The sequence below is a fragment of the Gallus gallus genome, chromosome 2 (genome assembly GCF_016699485.2).
Source record: "Gallus gallus isolate bGalGal1 chromosome 2, bGalGal1.mat.broiler.GRCg7b, whole genome shotgun sequence".
NCBI lineage: Eukaryota > Metazoa > Chordata > Aves > Galliformes > Phasianidae > Gallus > Gallus gallus.
The window spans coordinates 24,891,272-24,904,570 of record NC_052533.1 but is presented as its reverse complement, the minus strand read 5'-3'; the positions used below and the strand labels follow the sequence as shown (position 1 = coordinate 24,904,570).

The following is a 13,299-nucleotide window of genomic DNA, read 5'->3' as shown; positions in this document are numbered from 1 at the left end:
GGCTGTTTGGCACAGAGCTTTGTGAATGCTGTGAGATTCATCCACTTGAAATACAGTGCAAGCCCTATGGCACTGAGATAGCAGCAATATATATCTGTTTGTAAAGCGTTACATATTGGATTGGGGTACTGTCTGGAAGAGGAGTTGGTTTTTGATGAGTACGTTTGTGGAAACAAGTACTGCGGTGTATGCTGGGCCTCCTTGTTCCGAGAGACGAGACAGTTTGTGGTGCAGCACTGCAGGGTAGAGTCTACTTTAGTGGTGCTGAAGAAGTGGAATAGATCCTACCCTGGAAGAAAAGTGTCAGTACATTCCCACTTTCCCTAACGATCCTAAAAAATATAGGCCCCGTAATGTCAGGCTGTTACTTGGCAGTTGCGAGAAACTTGCAAGCTTGCAGCTGAACTGTTTGGGAGCAGTTCATCTCAAGTTTTTTCTAGTTGTGGCACTCTATGTATACTTGAAACAAAATGAATGTCCTTAAATGGCATTTTAAACATGTCTGGCAAGAGAAAAGGCAAAGCAGTAAGAAAAAGGGAAGCTCAACAAGAAGAACTTTTAATGACATCACAATCATTTAGACTGTTGTTTTTATAAATGTACTCATGTAGGGAGTTGCTGATCAGCACAAGTTCTATGCTAGATGTCTTTTAGGAAAGAAGTTAAAGCTTGTGTGGATGGCTGGGGAAGAACGAGAATCTAAATAAATCCATTGATCAAAAGGTCAAAGGGGAAACGTTAAAATGTATATATTATAAAGACTCTAGCAAGTCTGGATAAGATGCATCTGCCACAGCTTTATAGGGGAGGCTTAGGAGGCTCTGCACACCCCTACATCTTTGTTCCTCCACTGCCTCCCTGCCTACCAGCTCAGCCTGGTAGGAGTGCGGTTTGGCTTGTGTGATGCTGAAGGGGCTGTGCCATGTTACAGCATCATCTCCAGATCTCCATATTGCAACCCTCCATTAACAGGGCAAACAGCCCAGCAAGCCTGGAGGCACTGTGGAAATGTGCTGGAGGATTATTTTTTTAATTGTCTGTTAAACTTAAATCTGTTGGAGCATTGAGGAAATGCAAAAAGTCTAAGGAAAGGAAAAAAAAAACAACTAGTATGGTACTGATTTTTTTTGAAACAAGAATGAATTTGACAGTTCCCATCCTTGTAAAAATAATTTCAGTTTGTGGTAAAATGATGAAAAGAAAATCTGTAGGCGTTTAGAGAGTAACAAAATGAGGAGTAATGAACAACACAAGTTTATAAATAACATTACAGAATTTTGTGATGTTATTTTGTGGTTCTATTCAAATTATGAAAGTAGTAGAAAAAATACATTGCATGTAATAAATCTCGATTGTTCGAAAGTGCTTACTGGGAAAATGAATTTAAACTTGCAGTAAATACTAAGTGCACTTAAGAGCTGAGACTGTTTGTTGAGGAGCACTAAACAAACTCATAGAAAATAATGATAGAAAATATCTTGAAGATCAATTTTTCTGTTTTCCTACAAGAACAGAATTGTGTTTTGTAATATATTTTCCAAGTGATTTTGCTCATCTAGTAAATGAAATTCAGTTGAGGGTAACAGTCTTAGAAGTTTTGTGGATCTTGATGGTGTTCTAGTTTAATTATTTAAAAGTTAACTGAAAGAAAATGTGCTAATGTTAATTACTTCTGCAGATGATATTGAGCTGGAAAGTGTTTTGGTTTTCCAAGCAGCAAAGTATGCCAGCATCCCAAAGAAAAATGTCTTTGGCCTTTGCAGTCAGAGTGGTGTAATCAATAGACTTTCAGCTGCCATAGTTACAAATAGCGCTGTAAATGATTCATCTGTAGAGCCAGCTATGGTATTTACTGTTTATCAACTTTGGTTTAAAAAAAGGAAAAAGTTGTAGACAGCAGTTGTTTCTGTTTCTTTTTTGGTGATACTTCCACAGTAACTTCTCAAGTTAACTAGTGCAAAATTTAAAGCTTTTTTTTTTTTTTTTTTTTTTGTACTTAGGTGACAAAAATGTAAGCCTTTGCATGTGGTATAGTAGATGATGATTGTTCTTCCCTGGAAATGACAGAAAGACCTATAAGTAGATATGAGATATTTGTGGCACTATTATGTGAAAAATACTGTTAAATTTCATCATACCTGTTAGAAATGTGAGAAGATAGGCTCTATCACTTTGATGGTCCATCTTTATCACTCTTGCTGATCTGCTTGCTGATTTGGATTGCTGTTACTCATCAGAAGAGATGAAGTGAGTTTCTAGGATACCCAATAATATTTGCTGCATGATAGCTGTGTACTCTAAAATTAGTGAGACATCATCACTTAGCATTCAGAGATCTATATCTCAGTGTAGCAAAGTGATGACAGAGATAACAGCATTCACATCCTTCACTTCTTGTGGCATGCTTATTGCCATCAAGAAAATCAGAATCATAGAATAATTAAGGTTGGAAAAGATCTCTAAGATCGTCTAAACCAACTGTCCACCTATGACCCATGTTGCCCACTAAACTATGTTCCTTAGTACCACACCAACACGTTTCTTGAACACCTCCAGGGACAGTGACTCCACCACCTCCCTGGGCAGCCTGTCCCAGCGCATCACTACTCATTCAGAGAAGGTTTTCCTAATATCTAACCCAAACACTTTGTTTCTTTCTGGTTGGGACAGAAAGAACATAATTAACCTTTTTTTTTTTTTTTTTTTTTTTTTTTTAATATGAAATTGTATGATGCTGGAAGTGTTTAATGATTTACTTAGAAATCATGGCGATGAAAAGTAGAACACACTAACTCTTTGTAAAAAATCATGTTTTTTGTATTGTCATCATTGTCTCTCCTTGTAAAGCCAGATGAAGTTTCAATGCTGAGAACGTCTTTTTTGTGCTGTTTCTGATGTAAAGCTTTTTCCATGTTCTCCAGTGTCAAATTCAGTAGCATTAAGTGCAGAAATCCAAACCAAAATATACTTTACATACAAAATGCTTAAGCATTTTTAAATTGGCTTTTTAAAAAAATCACCTTTTTATAACAAATTGACCTTAAGCCGAAGTTTTTCACGGTGTATTTTATAATCCTATAAATTTAAATTACTATTTCAAGTACTAATTGTAAGGATTTTGTTAGACAATGAGAAAAAAATCAGTGATTTGCTGAAGCTATTTTCACATGTATTGAATATCACTGGTGATTATTACTAGGTTAAATGCAAAGTAACAGTTTGTGATAGAGATGCCCTTTTAAAAGCACAATAAAAGGATGCTATTTAAAAATAGAAGCAAGCCTTTTGGAGCAGATTACATCATCTTCAGATGTATTGCTTGTAGGATAGAGTTGCTTCCAGAGACTGATGCTTGCCCTTGAGAGGTGGTTCATCATCCACTCAGTTATTTTTAAGAAGAGTCAGATGAGTCCCAGCAAAATGGCTGGAAAATAATACAATGAAGTGTTAGACATATTTCAGCACTCTTGTTACGTGCAACCCACTTGAAATGCAAAAAGGTGGCCGTGGTTTAATTGTTGTGCAATTTCACCCTTGTAGCTCAAGACAAAGTAGGTTAAAACCACTGTTCATATAATTAGAAGAACTTGTAGTACTTCAGCAGAATAAAGCAAATGAAAAAAAAAAAAGTTATTTAATTCAATAATAGTGTTAAGTTAATCTTTAATGTAATGATTTTTTTTTTTGTCAATATTGTCTAATATTGACCCCAATATTAGAAAGGTGCTCTCGGATATGATGTGGCAAACGTTAGGCTTCAATAGATTTTTGAAATCTAATAATTATAGAATGTGTACGCATTAAAGGTAATCTTGAAATTTAATAAAAAGGAAGACAGGAGCAACTGAATGCTGTTTTCACTTAATTATCCTGCTGTGTTTTGGTCTTAAAATCAGGAAGAAATGATAATTGCCTAGGCAATTTCAAGTGGTCACTTGAAAACTCTAATCCTGCAAACTGATCTATGAGGGCAAAGCCCCTAACCCACATGGAACGTTATGTGAATTCAGAGCCCAAATGAAGTGTAAAAATGTAAACGAGATAGGTTGTGAAGGGAGAAATGAGATTTGGGAAATTCCCTCAGTCTCAATAATCTGAAAAGCTAGGAGGTAGCTAAAGAAATATTTTTTAAAAATAAATGAACTACAGATGTGGCTGAACTGAGAGAATTCTGAAGGAGAGAAGAATAAACAGGAAAGGGAATACAGCTGTTGGGGAAAACTTTGTTTACACAAGAGAACCAAGTTTTTTGGTCGCCACTGCCCAGGAATTCATTCTTATACTTTCCTAAAATGCCTGGGCACATACATAATGTGGTCCATCTGCTTTTACATCTTAAGGCCTTTTGCTGTTCAGTTATGTGCTACATAGGCTCTAAATCTTCTCTAAGATACGATGTTTGATTTTTCTCCTTCTCTCAGTGAAACAAAATTGATTAAAAAAAAACAACAACAAAACCACAGCCCTAAACAGAACCATTCTAACCAGAGAAATGTCTGACATGATGTGTCAACTAAATTTTTTTTAAGGGATACCTACCTGAACCGTGCTTAAATTTCAGATGTTTCTTCTGTGATAGCGCAATGTGAAGTCAGAAGTGCAACATAGAAGATGTAGGGATTTTTTTGATAACTTAAATCTTAGTTTGTGTCAGGAAGGAATATAATTAAATTATTTTGGGGAAATATGTTGCAATAAATTGACATATTAAACATAAACTATGAAAGTTATCATAATTTATTTTTCTACTTAACAGCACTGTCAGTTCAGGTAAATACAGCTGTTTGTTTATACAAAATAGTGTTTATCTCTGAACCAATAACACTACGCAGAATTATGTACAACAGACACACTGTGTTACAAGTGACTCGTGAATATTAGTGGTTATCATTCTGTTGCCCATGCAGAAAAATGTTAAATAGAAAACAAAATCTGAAAACAAAAAGCAAAATTAAATAGAAAACAAAATCTGAAACTCACCTGTTAGCATCTGAAGGAACTGGGGCTGTTTAGTCTGGGGAAAAGGAGGCTGAGGGGAGACCTTATTGCTCTCTTCCAATATCTGAAAGCTGCTTACAGCGAGAGCAGGGCTGTAAGTGGTCTCTTCTCACTAGTGACAGGTGACAGAACAAGGGGAAATAGCCTTAAGCTGTGCCAGGGTAAGTTTAGGTTGGATATCAGGGAACATTTCTTTATAGAAAGGGTTGTTAAGCACTGGAATAGGCTCCCCAGGGAGGTGGTTGAGTCACCATCCCTGGATGTGTTTAAAAACCGTTTGGATGTGGTGCTCAGGGACATGATTTAGCTGGGGGTTGTTAGAGTTAGGGTAAGTTTGGTTAGGTAGCAGTTGGATTTGATGATCTTGAAGGTCTTTTCCAACCTGAGCAATTCTATGATTCTATGACTTCTCTTCCTGCGCTAGCACTGTAGACAGGATGGCTTTGTACTCAGGACAGTGAGAGCAACCAGGCACTAAGTATTAATGGCAACTTGGTTATCATGGTGATGGCACAAGTATATTTCTGGGGGTGTTGGTGTCATACTGCTAATATTTGCTTTGTTTGTCAGTGGCATTCCCCAACACATTATGCATTTACTCATCACAGGTACATCACAACCCTTCACACTGGCCAAGAGAACCTTGCAGCCAGCTAGTGATGCTCTAACTGGGGAAAGTGTTACTGCCTCTAAACATGAGTTTTTAACATCCCTTTACTTAATACCTTCAATAAGTGAGATAGAAACTGAGCTGTATAATTACTAGGTGAATAAAATGGTCATAGTAGAGAGCTGTTTTATGCTATGTTACAATTTTCTTTACATCACCCTTCTAGCTGGTCTTTCAGCAGTTTTCAAAAGCAGTAATTACCTATCTCTATCTCCTGCAAGAGCTAACTGTCTAATTGCTCCCCACTTGCCAGCACCTCCCTGCCAACTGTGCTTTGCTTTCAGATTGTGCAATATAATTAACACAACTGACTTGTGAAAAACTCAGAGTGATTCTCAGCACATTTAACGCTAAGTCCAGGTTACTTCTGGTTTAGAGCTGATGAAGATCTTCCATACCTGGAAGCTTATTTATTTGCTTTTGTCATGTTTTGGTTGGCCTGCTTTGTGCTACAAATCTTTACAGTCATTTTTGGCATCTTGCAGACTTGAATTACAGTAACGAAAAAATGTCTGTTTTCAGACTGTATCAGGTTATATATATTTGTGCTATTGGATTTTGTCAACTCCCTCAGTCATTTGAGGATATGAGTTATCAGAACTGACCTCCTCCCTAAAGAGGATATATGTTCTTGTGCAAAAATGTGCACCCGTTTGCAGTTAAGAATAGTATGTGTCCAAGCATGCTGTTGTGGTAATTACTCTCAGCTGCAGACTTAAAGATGTGTGCTTACTGCTAGAACTGCATTTGGTGTCATATCATAAAGATCTATCCCAAAACTCTGAAGTAATGCTATGTAGGTGAATGTTGCCCTGCTTGCAATTTAGGTCAACGGACTAGGAAGAACATTGGTAATTATTTTCTGTGCATGTCTTTGCTTCAAGGACTGTATTAGCATCAATACATTTTTTGCCTTTCAGCCTGGTATAGTACACATCCTGAGCTTGACTAATACTGAAACTTGTCACCAACAGAAAGCTGAGGCACATGCTTAGGCTGCTTGAAGTAGAAAATGCAGACCTTCTGTTAGCCAGATTAGGTGCGAGATTGTTATTGCCCTCCTTTCCTTTACATTGTTATTTACTGTTTGTTCTCTTTTAAAAATAACTTGCATGTTGATCCAAGCTATAAAAATGAATCAAAATACTGTGAGATACCTTTCCATTGCAATTGAGGATGGTGGGTAACAGAGCACAGAGCTATGCATTTGAAAAGTAGGGGACGATTTTTGGAAAGGAAAAATCAGTAGTACTTACAGCCCTTTTCCTGAGAAGAGGGATGACTGTACAGATATGCAGCTTTTCAAAAGATGGTGCCTAAATGTAGTTCAACTTGTGCAAAGCTCAACGCAAACATTCACTTTGTATTGAGAATATCATATATGAACTTAGCTTAAAAATGTTTTCTTCACAGCTTCGGTTCAAGTAAACAACTCTTAATTAAAGTAAGTCTTTTGTAAACTTGTTTAGCATTTGTTTAATTCAAAATCATTTTAAAAAACTGTTTAGTTAAGCTGATGGAAAAGCAACGCTTGATCCATCTCTACATTTGTGGTCTTGGAGGCTCCTGAGTCTTGTAAGATGGTGTGACTCAGTCACTTTTTTTGCTTTGCCAGATTTTCAGCGTATGGTTGTTGTTCTGTTTCTGTAATGAATTTGAGTGAAGTTCTGAAGAGCTGAAGATATGGTACTTTTGCTGCTTTTTGGTTCTTAAATTTAACAAACCTTTCTCCTCTTTAAAGGAAATTATGGTTGGAGTGACTCAGCTGTCACGTCTGAGAGTCGGTTGCATCCTGTATTTTATAGCTATTTTTCTTAAAACTGGCATGTTAATTTCTCCTTGTGTTGTGTGCTTTATTGCAATGAACTGATGGCTGGTTGAGCAGATGGATTCATATTGTGGAATTGCACTGTGCTCCTCTGATTGTAAAAGCTGTTTTAAGGCTTGAAGCTACATATTTTGTTGTCTGGCTTTTGGCTGGTTGAACTCACTGGATTGTGCTGAGAAATGTAACTTTGGTCAAGGCTGCATCCAGCTGCTGGATGAGTGGCAAGGACTCAAAGGAGGCTGCTGTCCCTGGATGGCATGTTATTGTCTCCCTGAGTTGGGTCGTGCCAGAGGGGTAGAAATTGGGAAGGAAGTGGAAAATCTCCATAATTCCTTAGTTTAAATAAAAAAATCATAATTTTTCTGTTAATGTCTGGCTGTACCTTTCAGTCTGTTTTTGTTTGTTTGTTTGTTTTTCCTCTGAAGGGACTAAATCATTTTTTAATAATGGAAAGTGTATTCATATTGCTGCAGGGCAGTTGTTCATAAAGTTATTTAACACAAGGAGCAATGTTGCTTGCCACAGATTGTTTTCATGTCTTGAAGATATTTGATTTGGATTTAATAAAACTTTGCTGCTGCAAAGATGCATTTGGATGTAAGTTTTTGTACTACCATAGTATTGATAGTATGGAGGAAGAGGTCTCAGATTGAACTCAGAAAATTAAATAGGCAAGGGAAAAAGTCCATACTCAAAATTTTGAGATGTATTGAAACAGAATACCTCATTGACTGAATAGCTGGAAGACTTTTGGTATATGAGTTCAGGCTATCTTTAGCTAGTTCTGATCAGAATATCTAACCTAGTAGGAGGGCTGCTCTAACAGTTCTCACAAATGCAAAGTAAAAGTTCAATACAAAATAGAAATTGCTGTTTATATCTTTTTCGTGAGGATTTACGTAGACAATATTACTGTTCAGTGCACCACTCCCCTTTTGAATATAATGAGTTAAAGTTCGCTTGGCAGACAGCCCTCTAGGACTTGAAGAGTGTTGCCTACATGCTTGGGCAGTGGATGCTGGAAGCTAAGCTTGATCTGTCCAGGTGGACACTGTATGTTATGACATGCTACTTTCAAAGTTGAAATCCCAGATCTTAAGATATACATAGATTTCAGTGTGGGGAGGTACAAAATTTTGTGAAAGTAAGGCACTGAGATCTGGGTTTTTGTCTGCACTGCAATCATGGCTGTAAAAGTCATCAGAGTATCTGAAAATTACACCCATCTTTCCTCAAATTAATTTATGTGAATTCAAAGCTTACTTGTTATCCTACAGTTACAATTTAGGGAGTATTTCTAAATGCTTTCCCTTACTTAGGCATGGTTGGGCATAGGCAGTGTGTGAATACACCCTGGCAATTGAAAAGGAACACTTAAGTTAGGAAATTCAACATGGTTTTGAATTTTGATACTGAAAAGCCTGCTATTACACTGGTGTCAGTGAAGTGAGAAAGACTGCTGTCTTTTAGGAACAGTGCTTAGAAAGTATCTGTACCGCTTTCGATCACAGCACAGCTTTCAGATAAGGCATTGATCCAGGCGCAGTCCAGCACAGCACCTTGCTGACAATCCCACCCTGACCTGCACACACACCTCAGTGTTACCTGATTCTTCAGGATGGGGGTATCTGTCCATCATCTGCGACCAACAGTAGCAACCAGGACATTGCATGGAGCAAGTTCATGTTGCCTCTCACTACAAGAAAGATACTGAGGCACCTGGAGGATGTTCAGAGAAGGGCAGTGAAGCTGGTGAGGGGTCTGTAGCACAAGTCTTAGGAGGAGCAGCTGAAGGAACTGGGATTGTTCAGTCTGGAGAATAGGCTCAAGGGTGACCTTACTGCACTCTACAGCTATCTGAAGGGAGGTTGTGGTGAGGTGGGAGTCGTACTTTTCTCCCATGTAATAGCAATAGGATGAGAGGGAATGGCCTCAAGTTGCACCAGGGGAGGTTCAGGCTGAATGTTAGGAGAAAATTCTTCTCCAAAAGATTGGTCAAGTGCTGGAACAGGCTGCCCAGGGAGGTGGTGGAGTCACCATCCCTGGAGGTGTTCAAGAAATGTGTGGGTGTGGCACTGAGGAACATGGTTTAGTGAGAAATATTGGTGGGAGATGGGCAGTTGGACTGGATGATCTTGGAGATCTCTTCCAACCTTGGAAGTGATTCTATGATTCTGTGATTTCCATGTAATGCTCTGACCTGTGGAGACATCATAAAACATAGCAGGTTTCTCAACTGAAACAGATGTTATTTAAAGTTCTGCTGTCCTTTTGTTGAGTTCAGTCTGTTGGTTTAATATAGTGTTCTCTGGTTCTTGTGGCCAAAGCACAGCATTTCCTAATGTCTGTATGTTGTCTGATGGCCTCCCAATGCACTCCTTATTCAGCTCTTTTTTCCAGACTGAAAAATCTTTCATTCCTTTTACAGTAGCTTGTTTACATCTTTGATCATACATTTGTGCTCTTCTGACTTCTTCTTTCAGAGTAATGTAGCTTTTTTCCCCAGTACAAAGGCTGAACTGGTATGATTTTGCAGATCCAACTTGGCTCTGGGTTTAAGAAAAATGGAATGGGGAAAAATAATTCTTCGTGCCACTGGATAATATTCATGGAACCACATGTGTAATGTGTGATGAGGTCCTTGTTTTTCCAGATACCTAAAGAGACACAAGAGAGTTGGAAAAGATACAGTGTACAGCAGCAGGAATAATTACATAGCTGGGAAGGAAGTGAGGTGGTAGAAAAAGAGAGAAATAAGTAAGTTGTTTGTGTCAGTGTTTGTATAAACAAGAGAGGGAAGGGTAATTGGTAGGATTCAATTTCTGTGATAGCCATTATGGAATATATCAGAAGACGGTACAACCAGCCTTTGGGTTTTTTCAGGGAAAAAGGAAGAATATTCAAGCCAACCATAATTTTATATCCTCACAAAGGTCAGAGAGTTGCTCGCATCTGCTGACTGTCAGTGGTTACGGAGTAAGCAGTTTTGACTATGGCTTAGTCATTACTGCCAGGCTGCACTTAAACGGCATGTGAGCCAACAGACTCAAAGCAATAAAAGTTTTACAGGCTGAGTACTGAAAAACTTTAGAGGGAAATTAGACACAAATGTGACACAAAGAGCGAATTTCATATTCCACTGAATAAAATCCATGAAGAAGTGAAAGCTCATGTCCATGATCAGGCTGCTTTGTAAATATAGTATTTGTATAACATCTTTTAGAAAAAAATGCTCCTCTGTTGGGATTTAAAAACGGCACTGTTCCTAACAACATCTTATATTTTTTATATTACTGCTAAAGAAAAAACAAAAAACAACAACACGGGAAACTTCTTTAAGCACTTTGCTTTTTCCCATGCCATTGTCCTTGACCCACGTAGCTTACAACAGAAGAATGTGTTGCAGGCAGAGCTGACCAGGTGACACAGATTTCAAAACAGGAAGAAAAGGCAGGCATCTGACCCAAAGTACTGACAGGATAAAAGAGGACTAGAAACTAGGACAGAGTTGCATAGGCAACTTTGCTTTAGTTAAAAAAGAGATCAGAATTGAAGTAGTGGTTTGTCTGGCATATATTTGTATCTTGAGCTCAATGGTTTCATCTCCATTGACCGCAGATACTAGTAACATGATGGCATCTGTTTGGAATCCTGGATTTAGGAGCTCTTTTGTATGTTTAATCATAATGTCAAGTCTTTTCGATATTATTATTTTCTGCTCTCAGGCAGCCAGTTGCTAATTGCAGCTCTGCAACTGCGTTTGTAAGGTAGCTGCAAAATTTTTTGTTAAGAACTTTGAGGAAGAAATAGCTTAGTCAGCCAGCAGCAGGGCTCTCTAGGAAACTGATACATGGGCAGTCCATGGCTGGAATAACTGGAGGGAAGGAGAGAGAGAGAATTAAGAAGTGTCAGAGGTAACTTGAAGACTAGGGGAAATTACCTTAGATAAGGTGTTTCTAGGTCAATCATTCTCATGTATCAAAGGGAAGAGGAAGAGTTGCCTTGACCGTGGTATTTAAGTTACTGAAATTCTTCAGTCACTTCTTCAAGAATTTATCAAGATTCAGTGCTTGAAAGCTTATGCGTGATGAATTCAAATAGTAAGCAAGCATATATTTTAATAGTTACGGTTATTATTAGCTATAAAGGAAGTAGGGTTTTTCCCACACATCACTCTGTTTTGGACTCCTTACATCTGCCTCCTGACATCTGCTGTAGTGTCTGCACTTAAACTAATCTTCAAAGGTTCTGCAGAGCTTTTAAAGCTCCCGTAGAGAGAAACGGGCAGTTTTTAGGGTAACATGAATGAAACTGTAGAGTCAGTTGTTCGCATGATCTCTATCCACTAAGATCTTGAGTAACGACGTTTGAGCTAGTTGCACCTAGCACATCCTACTGGAAGACATGCCTTAGGGCAAGTGCAGCAGTAAGGTTTTACAAAATCAATCTGTTGATCTCTAGCCAATGAATGGTGACTATCTATGAATGCTTTCCTAGAACACCTACTGAGCTTCTCCAAGTTGGATCAGGTATGAGTGACCTTAGGGACTCAAAGGAATGCTGCTATGCACAAGGTAAAATTCTGGCAAAACTGAGCCAAAGTAATGACTGCAGTTTTGAAGATACTATGGGAGTTAAAGTAGCTGTCTTCAAAGGACTGTTGAAACAAGCCATGGTCTATCAGGACGTGTGTCAACAATCACAGGAAATAATGGATCCCTTTTGGTGCTACCCACAAATATCAAAATATTTTTAATGAAGCATTTTTAATATTCCAAAAAGAGAAAATTAAGTACAAATATATTTTATTTAAAATAGTACCAAAATAATTGCAGTACTGAAATGTATTAGTTCGACAAAAACTAAAGACAAATCTGAAGTCTTTTTAAAACTCTGGAAACTTAATCCAATGCAAATATACAAAGCTTCACTTATTACACAATTACTTTGTTTTCTGGGTAGCTAAGGTTTCAAATGTTGTAATTGCAAATAGATTTAAAGTACTGAACACTGTCATCCAGCCTTAAAAGATTTTCAGGTTGTTCTGTTCCATTCTGGGAGATTGTAAGGATCTCTAATGATAAGTATATATATGTATGTATATATAGTTTAAATTCTAAGTAAAGCAACTTTGCAGAATTTCTTAAATACAGCTTCTTAAAAGCTCCAAAATTTTCAATTATAATCTATTCAGTGCCTCAGGGCAGCTTGTTAGAGGCAGAAGAGCTGTCAGGATATGATCAATTTCATTATGAAAAGGTAATCAAGACCCTTCTGTAGCATAGTGTAGCAGCAGAGAGACTGGTTGGAGTACAACACCAAATGTGTTTGTTTATTTCTGTTAATTTCATGGGGCTGAGAAACTCCACTGTATTATCAGTTGCATGCTATACATGAATCTAGAGCTGTACACTGTATCAAAGCTATCATGTGTCTGTGTGAAATACAGTTCTGTCATATGATACTTTCCTTGCCTTCCTTGCACAAATATTCTCCTGTCTATAGCATCTTTATTGTCCCTTCCAGAGGGGGTCAGAAGGAGAATAGGAAAGGAAGTTTAAAATACTATGGCCTTACCCATGAGAAATGATACACAGCATGCAAAAAAGCCTGAAATGTTAAGTAGTAATTTAAGCTCAGTTTTATCTTCACCCCAATCAGGATATGCTTATATTTTTATTACAAATCAGCAGAAGCAGGAAAAAAAAAAAAAAAACACACCTTCAAGTGCTCCTGATTCTCAGATCAGAAGCACAGCTGAATGCTGAAGCTCACTTGAATGTGTTACTCCAGACACCCCCTG

The 13,299-nt window shown here is 37.8% G+C and overlaps 1 protein-coding gene across 12 annotated transcripts in view; it reads left to right on the top strand.

Annotated features, from left to right (window-relative positions):
• ICA1 (islet cell autoantigen 1) overlaps positions 1-13,299 on the top strand; it is a 72,048-nt gene that overhangs the window by 24,866 nt on the left and 33,883 nt on the right. The window lies entirely within an intron of this gene.